This window comes from Mustela nivalis (assembly GCF_964662115.1).
Source record: "Mustela nivalis genome assembly, chromosome: 2".
Lineage (NCBI taxonomy): Eukaryota > Metazoa > Chordata > Mammalia > Carnivora > Mustelidae > Mustela > Mustela nivalis.
This window is the reverse complement of record NC_139021.1, coordinates 111600449-111614630: the sequence shown is the minus strand read 5'-3', so window position 1 is coordinate 111614630 and position 14182 is coordinate 111600449. Positions and strand designations below refer to the sequence as shown.

Sequence of the window (14182 nt, the reverse complement as noted above, 5' to 3'; positions counted from 1 at the left end):
GATATTTATTTAGTCCATTTATAAGCCCTTTTTGGTCCTGGCTTAGTTGTGTTTGTTCTAGATCATTTAGTAGATTAATGCCTGTGCTGCCTGTGTAGTGAAAGATTGAGGGTTTTCAGAACTGGAAAGACCTGGTTCTCTTCTTTATCACTGGAGTATCCAGAGACAACTCCCTTAATCTCCCAAGACTTAGCCTCTGCATATTTAAAACAGAAATAATAGTATTTGCCTTGGAAGGTTGGTATGAGTTAAACCCCATTGACAGAAGAAGTACAAAGATTTACTATATGGTAATCAAGAAAGAATTGTCTTTCCTTGCAAAAGTGGGCCATGCACACAGCGATAAAACGAGGTGCCTGATAAGAGGAAACACTAGGGACGCCTGGCTGGTTCAACCAGAAAAGCATGCAACTCTTGACCCCGGGGTGTGGATTTGAACCCCCCATATTAGGTGTAGAGATTACTAAAACAATAAAAGTAACTTAAAAAATAATTAAAAAAAAAAACTTAGAAAAACATTTTTCAGGTTTGAATGGAATCCTGGCTTTCATCAGGATTCATGTGAACATGGCTGGGTGATCAGTTTCTTCATGCACAAAGGCATAATCTGGGTCCGACCTGCAGCACTGTGGACACAGGGGGGTTGGCTCCCCTCACTTCTGTTTCTGGAACATGTGCACCTGGGGGTGGACACCCTGAGCATGGAAGAGAATGTGGGGAGAGAGCAGAAGGGAACTTAGAAGGGTAAATGTCTTTCAAATATTTCTATAAAAATAGAAGGCACTTTACTTCTCTTTTAAAAAATATTTTATTTATTTACTTGTCAGAGAGAGAGAAAGAGAGAGAGAGTGCAGGCAGACAGAGCGGCAGGCAGAGGCAGAGGGGGAAGCAGGCTCCCTGTTGAGCAAGGAGGCTCAATGTGAGATTTGATCCCAGGACACTGGGATCATGACATGAGTTGAAAGCAGTCACTTAATGGACTGAGCCATTGTGCAGTATTATGCCTTCATCAGAAAGGATGAATACCCAACTTTTGTTGCTACTTTTGTAGCAACATGGACAGGGCTTGAAGAGATTATGCTGAGTGAAATAAGCCAAGCAGAGAGAGTCAGTTATCATAGGGTTTCACTTCTTTGTGGAGCATAACAAATAACATGGAGGACATGGGGAGATGGAGAGAAGAGAGTTGAGGGAAATTGGAAGGGGAGGTGAACCATGAAAGACTATGGACTCTGAAAAACAGCCCGAGGGTTTTGAAAGGGCGGGAGGTGGGAGCTTGGGGGAACCAGGTGGTGGGTATTAAGGAGGGCATGTATTGCATGGAGAACCTGGTGTGGTGCAAAAACAATGAATACTATTACGCTGAAAAGAAATTTTAAAAAAATTTTGAATCACACAAAAAAGAAAAGAAATAAAAAAGAAATAATAATAATAATAAAAAAAAATGGACTGAGCCAGCCAGGCATCCCAGAAAGCACTTTACTTTGCAAGGTGCCCCAGTGACTGGGTTCTCTCATCTTCGGGGGATAAAGGCAGGCACCAGGAATAGCAGTTTTTCAGGAGACAGAGGCTCCTGTTTTTGTTTTTGTTATTCCCTTTTATCTCACTTGTGCAGAGAGTCTGGGTCCCTTGGAGGTATATAGAGTAAAAAGACCTCCTAAAAATCAACCAGGCCAGAGCTGCTCCAAGTTTTGGAGTAAGAGAAGTGCTTGGCAATGTGGCACCTGTAGGCAGAACTTCTCCTGGGAGCCAGGAGACTTACCATCATCCTGTAACACTCAGTGCAGCTCCCCAGGCTTTGTTCTGGGAACAAGGGTAAGGGTGAATCTGCTCTCCAGTGAGATACAGGCAGAGTCTTCATGCCTCACCAGGTTGCCTTTATTTGTACTAACAGAGAGATCCTGGGAATCATTTCCAAAGCCCCAAACAAGGGAAAGCAGGCCCCTTTTGTTAGGGTCAGGGATGACTATTCAGGAGCAGATTTTAACATTATAATGAGGCTGAGGGAACTATTGGTCACTTCTGGCACTTTCTGATTCATCTGGGTGATGAGTCTTCCTCAAATGCATTTCTGTTCTCACAGGCAACATTGATATCTAGGCAGAACTTTCTACTAGAAATTTCCTAGTTCAGGGGTTCAGGCCGGTGACAGAACCGGGGTTCTTGGTCTATTGATTTGGTCTACTCATCATATCTTTTCATTGATCCTTATCCCAGTGTTTTACAAATAGAATGCCCGCAAAACAACATGTATAGAAGAATATGCACCATCAAAAGCTGATTCCAAGCTGTCATCCTGCTGCATTTCAGGAAGGCATTTTAGACTTTTCAAGGTGCTGGTACCTGCTGCCTTGTTCTTTGGTGAGGGGTTGGGGCCATGATTTCTGTTGATTCCTGAGTCCACTGCACATTCTGAACCACTACTCTCTGTATGAGCTAGAGAACTGACAGAAGTTTCAAGAAGCGGTAAGATGCTGGACAAAACTCATTCAAGGGGCGCCATGTTTCTACCTATAAACTCCTAGACCCAGCAAGACCCACCTCATGGCTTCATTCTTTGTTTGTTTGTTTCTCCTGAGGATGTCTCTGTGCTCTCTTCTTTCCATCTTTATAAGTAATTCTACCCTGAAATTGGGAAGACATTTCAGTTATGGTTTTGGCCACACGTTGGGTGATTTGGACATTGCTTCAAGCCCTGTGTCCTGACCGCTTTACTAGAATGGGCTTGGGGATCATTCCCTGAGGAGTGGCTCTCGGTTATTTGACAACTGGAAAAGATGATGTGAACAGTACTTACTTCCTCGGGATAGATTTTCATGTGGCCTATGTGATCCCAGGGTCTTGGTTCCCTGGAAGTCATTCCCTCCAAATTCTCCAGTGGCAGAAGCACAATTTACTTCACTCTCTTCCGGGTAAAAAATTTTTCTGAATAATGGAGAGTTAAATACTATTGCTGATCAACTAGCCTAGTATAATAAATCATACAAAGGTGGTCATATTATTATGGTTGCTGTTTGTTCTATACATTCAACTATTATTGATTTAGTGCCTACCATACATCAGGCACAATTCTTGACACCAGTCATATGGTAGTGAACAAAATGGCCCAAGTTACCTGTCCTCATAGAGCTTTATAATAGGCAGTATCATATTATTCTGTGGAAGAATAAACACAACTCAGAGAGTTTCAGTGGCTTATGTCGCTACCATTAGGTGGTCATCAGTGTTTGGATTTAAACCCAAGACTTTTCTTAAAGCTAAGATTCCATTTATTCGTTTTGAAATGTGTAAATGATCCAGATTATGGGCAGAAATAATCACCTTCCATGGGAGAATATTTGTATAAATATCATTTGAATTAAAAAAAGAAAGGAAGTCCCGGAACACGCTAGTGGAGCCGAAGATGGCGGCGGCAGCGGTGGCTGCAGCCGGGACCCCACCTGGGCTGAGGTGGAGGAGCCGCCGGCTCTGACCTCGCTCTGGCTCCGGTGCGCGCGGTGGAGCGTGTGCGAGGCCCCGCGCGTCGGGCAAGGGCGGCGGCGGCGACTCTGCGCCGCCCGGAGGAGCGCCCCGGCGGCGGCGCTGCTGCGGCTGAGGAGCAAGCGGGCTCCCGGCCTCCGCGTCCTCCTGCTCCCCGGGACCCCGCCTCCTCGGGGGGCGGGCAGCAGCGGCGATGTTCTAGGTCCTCTCTTATGGGCGGCTGGTGGCCCGCGCTGTGCTAGGCGGCCTCTCGCAGACCGACCCCAGGGCCGGTGGCGGCGGTGGCGGTGACTACGAGCTGGTGACGGCCGGCTGCGGCTTCAGCAAAGACTTCCGCAAGGGCCTTCTCAAGAAGGGCGCGTGCTACTGGGACGGCGCGTGCTTCGTGGCCCGGCACCGCTCGGCAGACGTGCTCGGGGTTGCAGATGGTGAAGGAGGGTGGAGACACTATGGAGTTGATCCATCGCAGTTCTCAGGGACTTAATACGGACGCTTCGTCCCAAGTAATCCCATCGGAATCCTCACCACAAGCTACTGTGAGTTGCTGCAAAATAAAGTATCTTTGCTTGGTAGCAGTACTGCCTGCATCGTGGTGCTGGACAGAACTAGTCACCGCTTACACACAGCAAACCTGGGTGATTCAGGCTTTCTGGTTGTCAGGGGTGGTGAGGTTGTGCACCGATCAGATGAGCAGCAGCATTACTTCAACACTCCATTCCAGCTCTCAATTGCACCACCTGAAGCCGAAGGAGTCGTCCTGAGTGACAGCCCGGATGCTGCTGATAGCACATCTTTTGATGTCCAGTTAGGAGACATTATTCTGACGGCAACAGATGGACTTTTTGACAACATGCCTGATTATATGATTCTTCAGGAGCTAAAAAAAAAAAAAAAAAGAATTCAAATTATGAAAGTATACAGTAGATGGCAAGAAGCATTGCTGAGCAAGCCCATGAGCTGGCCTATGACCCAATTTATATGTCACCTTTTGCACAGTTTGTATGTGACAACGGATTGAATGTGAGAGGTGGAAAGCCTGATGACATCACCGTCCTTCTTTCATTAGTGGCTGAGTATACAGACTGACTCGCCTAGGTGTCAACTCTGGCCTTTCCTTTCATCTTCCCAAATTCTCCCCTGCCATGCGTGCTGATCCTGCTGGCAGAACTCTTTCTTTGCCACTGATCTTGATGGCCAATGATGTAAGCCTTTGCCTGTCTTTTTGAGACCTGGTTGAGATCTTTGTGGAGAACCACTACTGTCGTTCACTAGCTCGTATCTGCCAGCAACTTTGAAGAGAATCAAGATTTGAAGATTGACCTTCACTTCTTACTGTCGTTTCTATGATGGAATGAAGGTTTTCAATGCCAGAATGGCTATTGTGTTTTAAAAATGGTTTAAGTATTGAAAATGAGTGAATTCAAAATTACAGTGTGTAAAGGGGATTTTAAAAGTCTAACACAAAATGTATGTTATGGTACATCTACTAGAAACATACATTATCATCAAAAGAAATGTTACACATGTACTATACAGTCTTTGTTATGATGATTGGTGTGGCTTTATGTTTTCATTATAAACTCCTATTTTTCAGGGGCTTATAATTCTGCTCTAAAACATTGCTCTGGATTGTGAAATCATCATCCCAGGAGCTTTTTCGTTAAAAATTGGAAGAAAAATTTAGTTTAGTTCTATGGATGCAAATATTTTTCTGGTTTTTAAAAGATGCTTAATTGCACTCCTATGAGGAAAGTTCTGGCAGTTTATTGATAAGTCCAAATTATAGGCTTGTGGCCCCAAGGCTGCCTCCTCTGCAGGAGGCCTTGGGGAGCCTCCCTACCAGATTTTTTCAATGGAAATATTACCCAAGATTATAAAACTCCTCAAATCCTAGGAATTTTAATGTTATGGCTGAAATTCCTCCCAGCTTTCTGATAGGAGATCCCTATGTGGGAGCTCTAGGCCCACAGGCCTAATAGGTTGAGAGTGGACAGCTGTAACTTTGAATCTGGTTGGGTTTTGATGTTCATGCTACTCATAGTCTCCCTCTCAGATCTTTCATTACTAGCCTTGCTTTCCGTAGAGCAGGCACCAAATTCAGGGAGTCCGTGTGAAAAGAGTACTGTGGGCAGTGGCAGCAGCACAAGAGCCCACGAGGAAAACTCCTGGTGATGATCTGACATTTGCATTTGCCCTACACAGAAATTTAGGGGTCCGAATCAAGCTTAATGTTTACAGTTTCCGAATAGCCATCTTGCAGTGTATAGTTTTCTTATAAAACTACCCTGCATTCAGTTTTCCCTTTATCTGCAAGCTCAAACTTATTTTTAAGGTTTATGTACAAGTCAACTGCTGTAAAGATATATATTTTTGGGTCAGTTTTTTTCCTTCATTAACTTGGTGGTAGAAAAGTATATATACTTAGAAATCCTTAAATTAAAGCTATGTTTTATTTATAAGTCAAGTAACATTGGTGTATAGATGAGAATGCAATTAAACCTGATGAGAATCTACTGGAGGAGAATACGGAAAGTGTCTTTCTCTAAAGGAGATACTTATTCACTGGTTTATTGCATTAAAACTTATGTTTGAGGTTACCTCAACTTGTTTTAAAAGATTTTTGTTTTGTGAATTTGTACTGTATATTTGAGTAACTGTCAAGCTTTTGTTTTATTTAAAATTGTTTAACATGTACCATGTACATGTCATTACTATATTTCAATGCATCATGCTTGTAACAGGCATTCCATTTATAATAAGAATGAGTTATTCATTTGTAAGCCATTCAGTAATTTATCTACTATTCCTAAATTGGCATAATGTTAGATATCTATTTTGAATCACCTTTAATTACATGTCAGAATGCCTTAACTACCCTAACTTGACAAAACAGAATTCTTTGGTAGAAGAGATAGGGGACTGGGCAGGGAGGGCTGGGTGGAGTTACATTCTGTTTAAATAAAGAGTACCCATCGTGCTCCTATAAAACATGGAAGTGTGAGTGGCAAGTGGCGGGGTATTTATTTTGCACAAACTGTTTGCAGTCTCTGTGTATTTAAAAAGTAAAGAAAGTTGCATCCAGAAGGGTTTTGTTAGAAGGAATACATTTATATTTGGGCTGACAATTTCAGTTCTTTTGTTTGGGCTTTTAATTATTTCTGGTCAGAGGTATGTAGCCTTATGATCTGGATATATTTTGCATTAATTTTCCAATGCCTACATTTAATTCCTTGTAAGAGCAGTGCTGGTCAAGTCACTGGCTTTTCTCTGCTCTCATTTAACCCATCAAACACAATCTTTATAAAGCTAGATTGGTGATGTTTTACATGACTCATTTAATCAACTTCGTCTTTTTTGAGAAATGACCATTAGAAATCAACAATGTTGGTGTCAGTGATACAAAAATAGTTGGAAAAGAATTTGAGTTTCACAATGGAGCTGACTTTGGACCTCGCCTATAGATTAGTGACACAGAATATTTTCTCGCTTTTCTTTTTGCCCTGTCCTTTGTGTGTGACACAATTAATTTTATGACTGCCAGGGAGTGATGGGGGGGTGGTCAGTTGGAGTGCTGCTTAACAAGTAACACTCCTTCCACTCCCAGTAGTTAGAGGCTATGCTGGACCCATACTGGAATTTTCCAGGTCACAGAACCTAAGTCTCTGTGGGGTGTGACTGCGATATACCACTTGGTGGGTCGGATTCTGAACTTGATGTGTGTTAATTGCATTTTAAATCAAGCAGAATAAAACACACACATTTGCCTCATGTAATGGACTTTTATAACAAAAAGAATTTGGATTTCTAATTTACAAATGGCAAATTATCCCTCTCTGGATGCACCAAAGACCAGTAAAGTTTATAGCTTTTCCATCTATATTTATAAAACAATACTGCATCATAAAAATCAATATTTTTATCACATGCTTGAAATTTTTATTTTATTCTGTTTTAAAATGTGCACTCTAAACATATCAGAACCTTATTTCTTCCTGTGAACTTAAGCTGCCTGCGCACAAAAAAAATTCACTGATTGAATAATGCAGTAGAGTCCATTGGGCTCTTAAAAACTGAAAGAAGAAATGGGGGTATGGGAGACAAGTTATTTGTCCTGAATTACTGTACTGGCTTGACATGGTTGATACGTACTAAATCACAAAAGAATCCATTCCAGGTATGCATGTCTGGGGGGGTGGGCTGTGTCTAGAGTAGAAACCAGATTTCAAGCTTTGCATGATAGGAGAGTGTCCTCTTCTAGCAGCTGCATTTGTTCCAGATAGAACAGTCGCCTTCAGGACCACCTTTAGTACCACCAACCTACACATCGAGTAACAAGGCAGAATTGTGGGAATTCATGGAGTCAGTTTTGATCATTTTGGAGATTGTAAACAAGATTGGCTAGAACTGTAAATGTTTGTACTTTTGAATAAGTTCATGGTTCCTTGTCACCTTATGCCAGCTATCTTTGTTAGAAGCTATAGCATCCAATTTCCCTAGAAACTATCACATTTTTGCAGTTAACAAATTTCACAAGATCAAAAAAATCCCCCAAATCTGCTTATAAAATTGAAACTATGAAGCAGAAAAGCATTTGGATTCTATTCATTTAAAAAAATTCTTTGCAAAATTGAATTTCTCAACTAAAAAACGGCAGTGTCCATGTCAAAATTTTAACTGTTAGCAGGTAGTTTGTGGCAAAGATGGCTAAATACTGAAACAAATTTTAATTTGTGCATACTAATGAGCTGCTTTTTTCTGTTGAGACTATCATTATTTGTCTTACTCAAGAGGCAATGACCTGAATTGGATGTCTGAAATATAACTTATGCAGGAATAGTTCTGTAAATACATTTAAATAAACTGTAAAGATATTTAATAAATATAGTATTTATACTAAAAAAAAAAGAAAGGAAGAACAAAATATTATTCAAATGTTAGATTTGTTCCCGATTTTGGTCTTAACTAAAACAAATGAAAACTTTGGCACTGATTATCCTTTCTTTAACTATGGTGTGAATATTGGAAAAACAAAAGGAAAACTATTTTAGAGGATCTGCCAAATAATGGAAATGATGGGGACCAGTAAGCTCATGTCAGCCTGGGAGTGTCATCCACTTTACCCATGCTCTCTGACCTTTACAGCCTCCTGCTTTTCTAGAACAAAGATGGACTGGGATTAATTGATAATTAGGCCAGGGTTTTTCCTATCTTGGTAATGAATGTCCTGTCTCCTTGTGGGGCTGTTTGATACAATATCCTGTTCCCACATCTGAGGACATGGAATAACACAGGAAAGCTTTCTGACAAGCCAAAAAAAAAAAAAGGTTATAATAGCCAAAAGCTTATAATATTAAAAAGGATGAGGTTTTTTTTTTTTTTTAATGATTTCTGCTTTGGTCAGTACAATGCTTTAGTCTTCAAGAGGAGGGGGTTCCAGTTTTCAAGGTGAAAACAGAAAAACAAAGGGATAAGGAGAAGGTCATATACTTTCCTTTGGCAGCTGGAAAAAATCAATTCTATTTCAACAATGCTTTAAAAACGTTCCTGTTTTGAAAATAATGTCTAAAGCCATTTTAAGGTTTCATAGTGGCAATCTGAAAAATCTACCAAAGAAGACAAAAGTGTAATTTTTAAAAATATTTCATTTTCCATCATGAAATCCTATTTCTGCTTGATAGTAAATCATCTCATCAATTCCAGATTTCTCAGTTTATTGTGGAAATTTTGCAAGTTCTTTATGCAACTGTTGTGTGAGGGGCTTATGGACATGCAGAGCTGTTGAGGGGTGGAAAGGAGTCACTAGTCCATGCCTTTGGTACCAAAATACCATGTTTCAACATTGTGATACCATTTTTCCACATTGACCCATGGCACAAACGTGTCCAGATCACCTTAGGCTGATCAGTGTGGGTGTTCTCTCAGGTCCCTCTAATTCTTCTGGAATTGGCATCTACTTCAGAATTCTTTGCCTTATAAGTCACTGTTCTATAATGCCAAGAGCATTGTCATTTTGGCCTGTCTGCCTTCCGCCTTCCCCAAATGGCAGTTTGGTGTCCCTCCCTCCCTCTCTGCCTTCCTTCCTGGTTTTGTTTATTTATTGATTTGAGAGAGAGAGAAAGAGAGAGAGAGCACAAGCATGAGTGGTAGGAGGAGGCAGAAGGAGAGTGAGAATCTTAAGCAGACACCAGGCTGAGCAAGGAGCCTGATGTGGGGCTCAATCCCATGAGCCTGAGATTATGACCCTACATGAAACCAAGAGTCAAACGTTGAACCAACTGAAAAATCCAGGAACCCCTCTTATATTTCATTTGAGGGGTAGGCATGAATGGAGAAGGAAATAGGCATTCACTTGGAGCTCATTAGTCTTCCAATATCCTCAAGGCAGAATGCTTTGGGTCATTTTGTTGACCCATGGGAACCTCCATAAAATGCTCCCAGAAGCTGCCTCACAGGGGAGAGGTTAACTGAGGTGATCCTGGAGGAAACATGTGGGCTTCTGAGGTGCTCAGTGCATGGCTGCTACCCCTTTCCTTCTCATACAGTTATCTGTCAGGGGATCAGGAGCCAAAGCTCAGGTGGAATCTTGGGGTTAGAATGATCCTGACGTCTTCTCCATTCATAAACCGTATCCCATGGTGTTTCTGCAGCAAATATTCATGAAAAGCTTCAAGTTATTAGAAAAAAGGTTGCTAGAAAAATGCAGGATCATGAATGTGACAATAGTGCTACTTCGGTTTCACTCTGTCCATACCCTACAAATCTTTTCTTCTTCTATTGTCTTCTCCAGTGCATGGTTTGCCCCAGGTGCTGAGTGACAACTATATGATGTCCAGAACTAAATGTTATCTCAGTGAAGCTAGAGGCGATTTCATTAGTACAGAGTACTTCCAAAGAATGAAACAGTGGATGAATGTTCTTTGTGGAAATAATTTTGCTTAAACCAATGTATTGGAGGAAAATCTTTGTCACCTTGAATAAATGATAATTTGGTTGTTTGTGCTAATGCCATAGTCCTCCATACATATGGTTCAGCCTTTGGAAGGGCTCAACAAAGAAGTGGCTGAATGGAGTGAGGAAATGGTAAAATTGATCAAAATTCATTCTTTTTTTTTTCAGGTAGCTTTATTTATTTATTTATTTATTTATTTATTTATTTATTTATTTAAAGTTCTTTTCAGCATAAAAGAATTCATTGTTTTTGCACCACACCCAGTGCTCCATGCAATACGTCCCCTCTTTAATACCCACCACCTGGCTCCCCCAACTTCCCACTCCCCGCCCCTTCAAAACCCTAAGGTTGTTTTTCAGAGTCCATAGTCTCTCATGGTTCACCCCCCCCTCCAATTTCCCTCAACTCCCATCTCCTCTCCATCTCCTTATGTCCCCCACATTATTTGTTATGCTCCACAAATAAGTGAAACCATATGATACTTGACTCTTTCTGCTTGACTTATTTTACTCAGCATAATCTCCTCCAGTCCCATCCATGTTGATACAAAACTTGGGTATTCATCCTTTCTGATGGAGGCACAATACTCCATAGTGTATATGGACTACATCCTCCTTATCCTTTCGTCTGTTGAAGGGCATCTTGGTTCTTTCCACAGTTTGGCGACCATGGCCATTGCTGCTATAAACATTGGGGTACATATGGCCCTTCTTTTCACTACATCTGTATCTTTGGGGTAAATACACAGGAGTGCAATTGCAGGGTTATAGGGAAGCTCTATTTTTAATTTCTTGAGGAACATCCACATCAACATCTTTGTTGAAGATTATTTGACCATAGAGTTGAGGGTCCATATCTGGGCTCTCTACTCTGTCCCACTGGTCTATGTGTCTGTTTTTTATGCCAGTATCATGCTGTCTTGGTGATTACAGCTTTGTAGTAAAGCTTGAAATCAGGTAACGTGATGCCACCAGTTTTACTCATGAAAGAAATTGAAGAAGTCACAAAAAGATGGAAGACCATTCCATGCTCTTGGATCAGAAGAATAAACATGGTTAAAATGTCTATACTGCCTAGAGCAATCTATACTTTTAATATCATTTCGATAAAAATTCCACTGGTGTTTTTCAAAGGGCTGGAGCAAATAATCCTAAAATTTGTATGGAATCAGAAGAGACCCAGAATTAATAAGGAAATCTTGAAAATAAAAATTCATTCTTACTCTAGATGTGATTTCTCTGGCTTTAGGGCTGTGGGGCAGTGGGAGAGCTGCCCACAGATCCCTGGAAAGGGCTGCCAGGAAGGCTTGTGGTGCATATCCTAGATGGAGAAGAAGCCATCTTCTCTCTATCACATTTTAGAGAATGACTGTATTCTCACAACTGCATGGAAACTGCTTCAAATCTGTGTTTTTTATTTAATCAATTGATGAGATGTTGACATTTCATTTGTAAGATGATGACAGTCATCTGAACTTTTTCTTTGTGTCCCAAATGGCTGTTGTCATAAGCCATTTTATTCAATCCTTAAAAAAAATGACCATGTTCATCACCACTTCTTTCTATCTGACTACCAATTTATGCTGTCAGAAGGAAAGGTCTCTAAATAGTGTTACAGCCTCTCTGAAATTGGGGTGAAATGTTTCTGCCTAGATGAGGGATCAAGTCCCATGACCCTCACAAAGCAGATGACTGTGCTTATGTACATTCCTCAGTGGAGACCATCAGATAGCCAACAAACGGCTTGGGGATTATTCCTGTTTTTTTTTTTTTTTTTCCCAGTAGGTAGAATGTTTATAGAATACATACACAAAAAATTAACTGAGAATATGAATCATCCCTAGAAATTGTTGGGCAGCCACCAAGTTCCATGTTCATCCTGAATTATCAATAAAACTGACTTGCATGTAGGATTGCTAAGAATATGAAAAGGTCACATAAAGAAGAGGGTACCCGTGACTTGGGTGAATGTGATAGCAGTGGCACCAAGCATTGACCAAGGAGGAAGTTGTGGGATGGATGAGTCATCTGGGTGCAAAATGGTGGCATTCAGTTGGTCTAGGTGTGTTGGAGGAGGATAGAGGGGACAGGGCAAGACATGTGGGAGCCTCTTCTTCCTCTGCATTGCTAGGACTTGTTGCTCACTTCTATCTTCCCCCCCACCACACATCTGCCACTTCTGCTCTACTTGAATTCAATCTCCAAAATGAATGGCCCCAAAGTCGAGCTTTTCACCTGTGTTCAAGTCTGAATTTAGAGCAGGCTGTTATTTCAACTCAAGCTGATAAATGTCTTGTCAACTTACATGATAAAGAGTGGTTATAGGAGTGTACCGTCTATTTAAGATTCCAAAGAGGGAGGAATTTTTCTTTTAAAAATTATTCTAGAACATTGCAGTATTGGGGAAAAAAAGAATATGTTTGTTTCTTTTTCCAATTTATTAGTCATACTACACGGGTAGAATTTTAGAATTTTCAAATTAAAAATAAGATTACTCGTGTCTTTTAATTGCTCAGGGGTCTGCTCTGAGTGCTGTGGGTTGATGCAGAATGACATAAGACAGTGCATTTGTGTCCAGGCCCAAGGCCATCCCTCTTAAGGAAGCTAATATTGTGCATTTCCTTGTCGCATCTCAGTTCACAGTGAGGTATGTCTGGAACACAAGGGACTAAGGATTGTTGATTATTAGAGCAATTAGCCATTTTTCCCAATCACTGGTTGTCCAGTGGTGGCATGCAGTGGCCCAGCCTGGTGCTCTCTGTGTCTCCTCGCCCTGGGGTCTGCTTCTTTTACAGAGTGGAGGGAACCATGACAAGCCAGGGATGGTCTTTGCTGAAGTCAATTAAGATGGGGCTCTGGGGCAGCAGCCTATCTCCTTAAACAGAGCCTGCTCCCTCAAAAAGGAACAGGAGGAAGTATTCAAAAACATTTTCCTAATGTTTCTCAAGCTTGCCTCTAATGGAATTGTCTGCTTGTTTCCAATGATGAATCAAAACACAGTAGATTGTTTCCATATTATTACAATGAAGATATTGAATATTCTTTATCTCTCCCTACACCTGGGGTGACATTAACAAGACTGGAATACTAGAAATTATTGAGCCATTTTTATTCCTACTAATAGCCCAGCAATTCCAATCAGCCTATAGGATGCTGGTTACTTTCAGCATTAAATTTATGTTACTTTCAAGTCAGGGTTGGAGCATCACATGATGGGAGGAGAAGAGAAAATTAGGGCAGAGAAGGAATAGGAAAAGAGGCTGGGGTAAAATGGAGCAGATTTACAAATGAGAATATTTGAGCTAAATATAATAGGGTACATTTGTACCCGTGGTTAATAATCACAAAATTTTCAAGGACATTTCTTTTGCTAAAGGTTCTGTTGCCCGAATAAGCATGGTTCACATTTTATTTGGTTTTATGCAGCATTTATTAGATTTATTAGGATGCTTTCATATTTTCTAAACCCACTTTTAAAAATGGCTTTTTGGATCTCGTACACACACTCTATAGTGTGGTTGGGTATGTGTATGTATGACTGTAGGTATGCGTGTTTGTGTGTAGGTATGTGTATGCATGCATGGGTATCTGTGTGTAAGTTGGTGTGTATATGTGTAAATGCATGCATGTATATAAATGGGGGTGTAGGTGTGTAAGTGGGTGTGTTTGTGTGCTTATGTGTGTATGTGTTTATGCATGTGTATGTTCCTTATTTGTACTTGTATGTATTTGCATGCACGTTCATGCATATGTG

The 14182-nt window shown here is 40.9% G+C and overlaps 1 long non-coding RNA gene and 1 pseudogene across 2 annotated transcripts in view; both read left to right on the top strand.

The window, feature by feature from the left end:
• The window catches only part of LOC309858744 (protein phosphatase PTC7 homolog pseudogene), a 125102-nt pseudogene extending 120486 nt beyond the window's left edge, over positions 1-4616 (top strand). Inside the window, exons 2-3 of the transcript in view lie at positions 3369-3621; positions 3683-4616. The product of the transcript in view is annotated as a protein phosphatase PTC7 homolog pseudogene (transcript). The remainder of the gene's footprint in view (positions 1-3368; positions 3622-3682) is intronic.
• The window catches only part of LOC309859875, a 599272-nt gene that overhangs the window by 352349 nt on the left and 232741 nt on the right, over positions 1-14182 (top strand). The gene's annotated exons all lie outside the window — the stretch shown is intronic.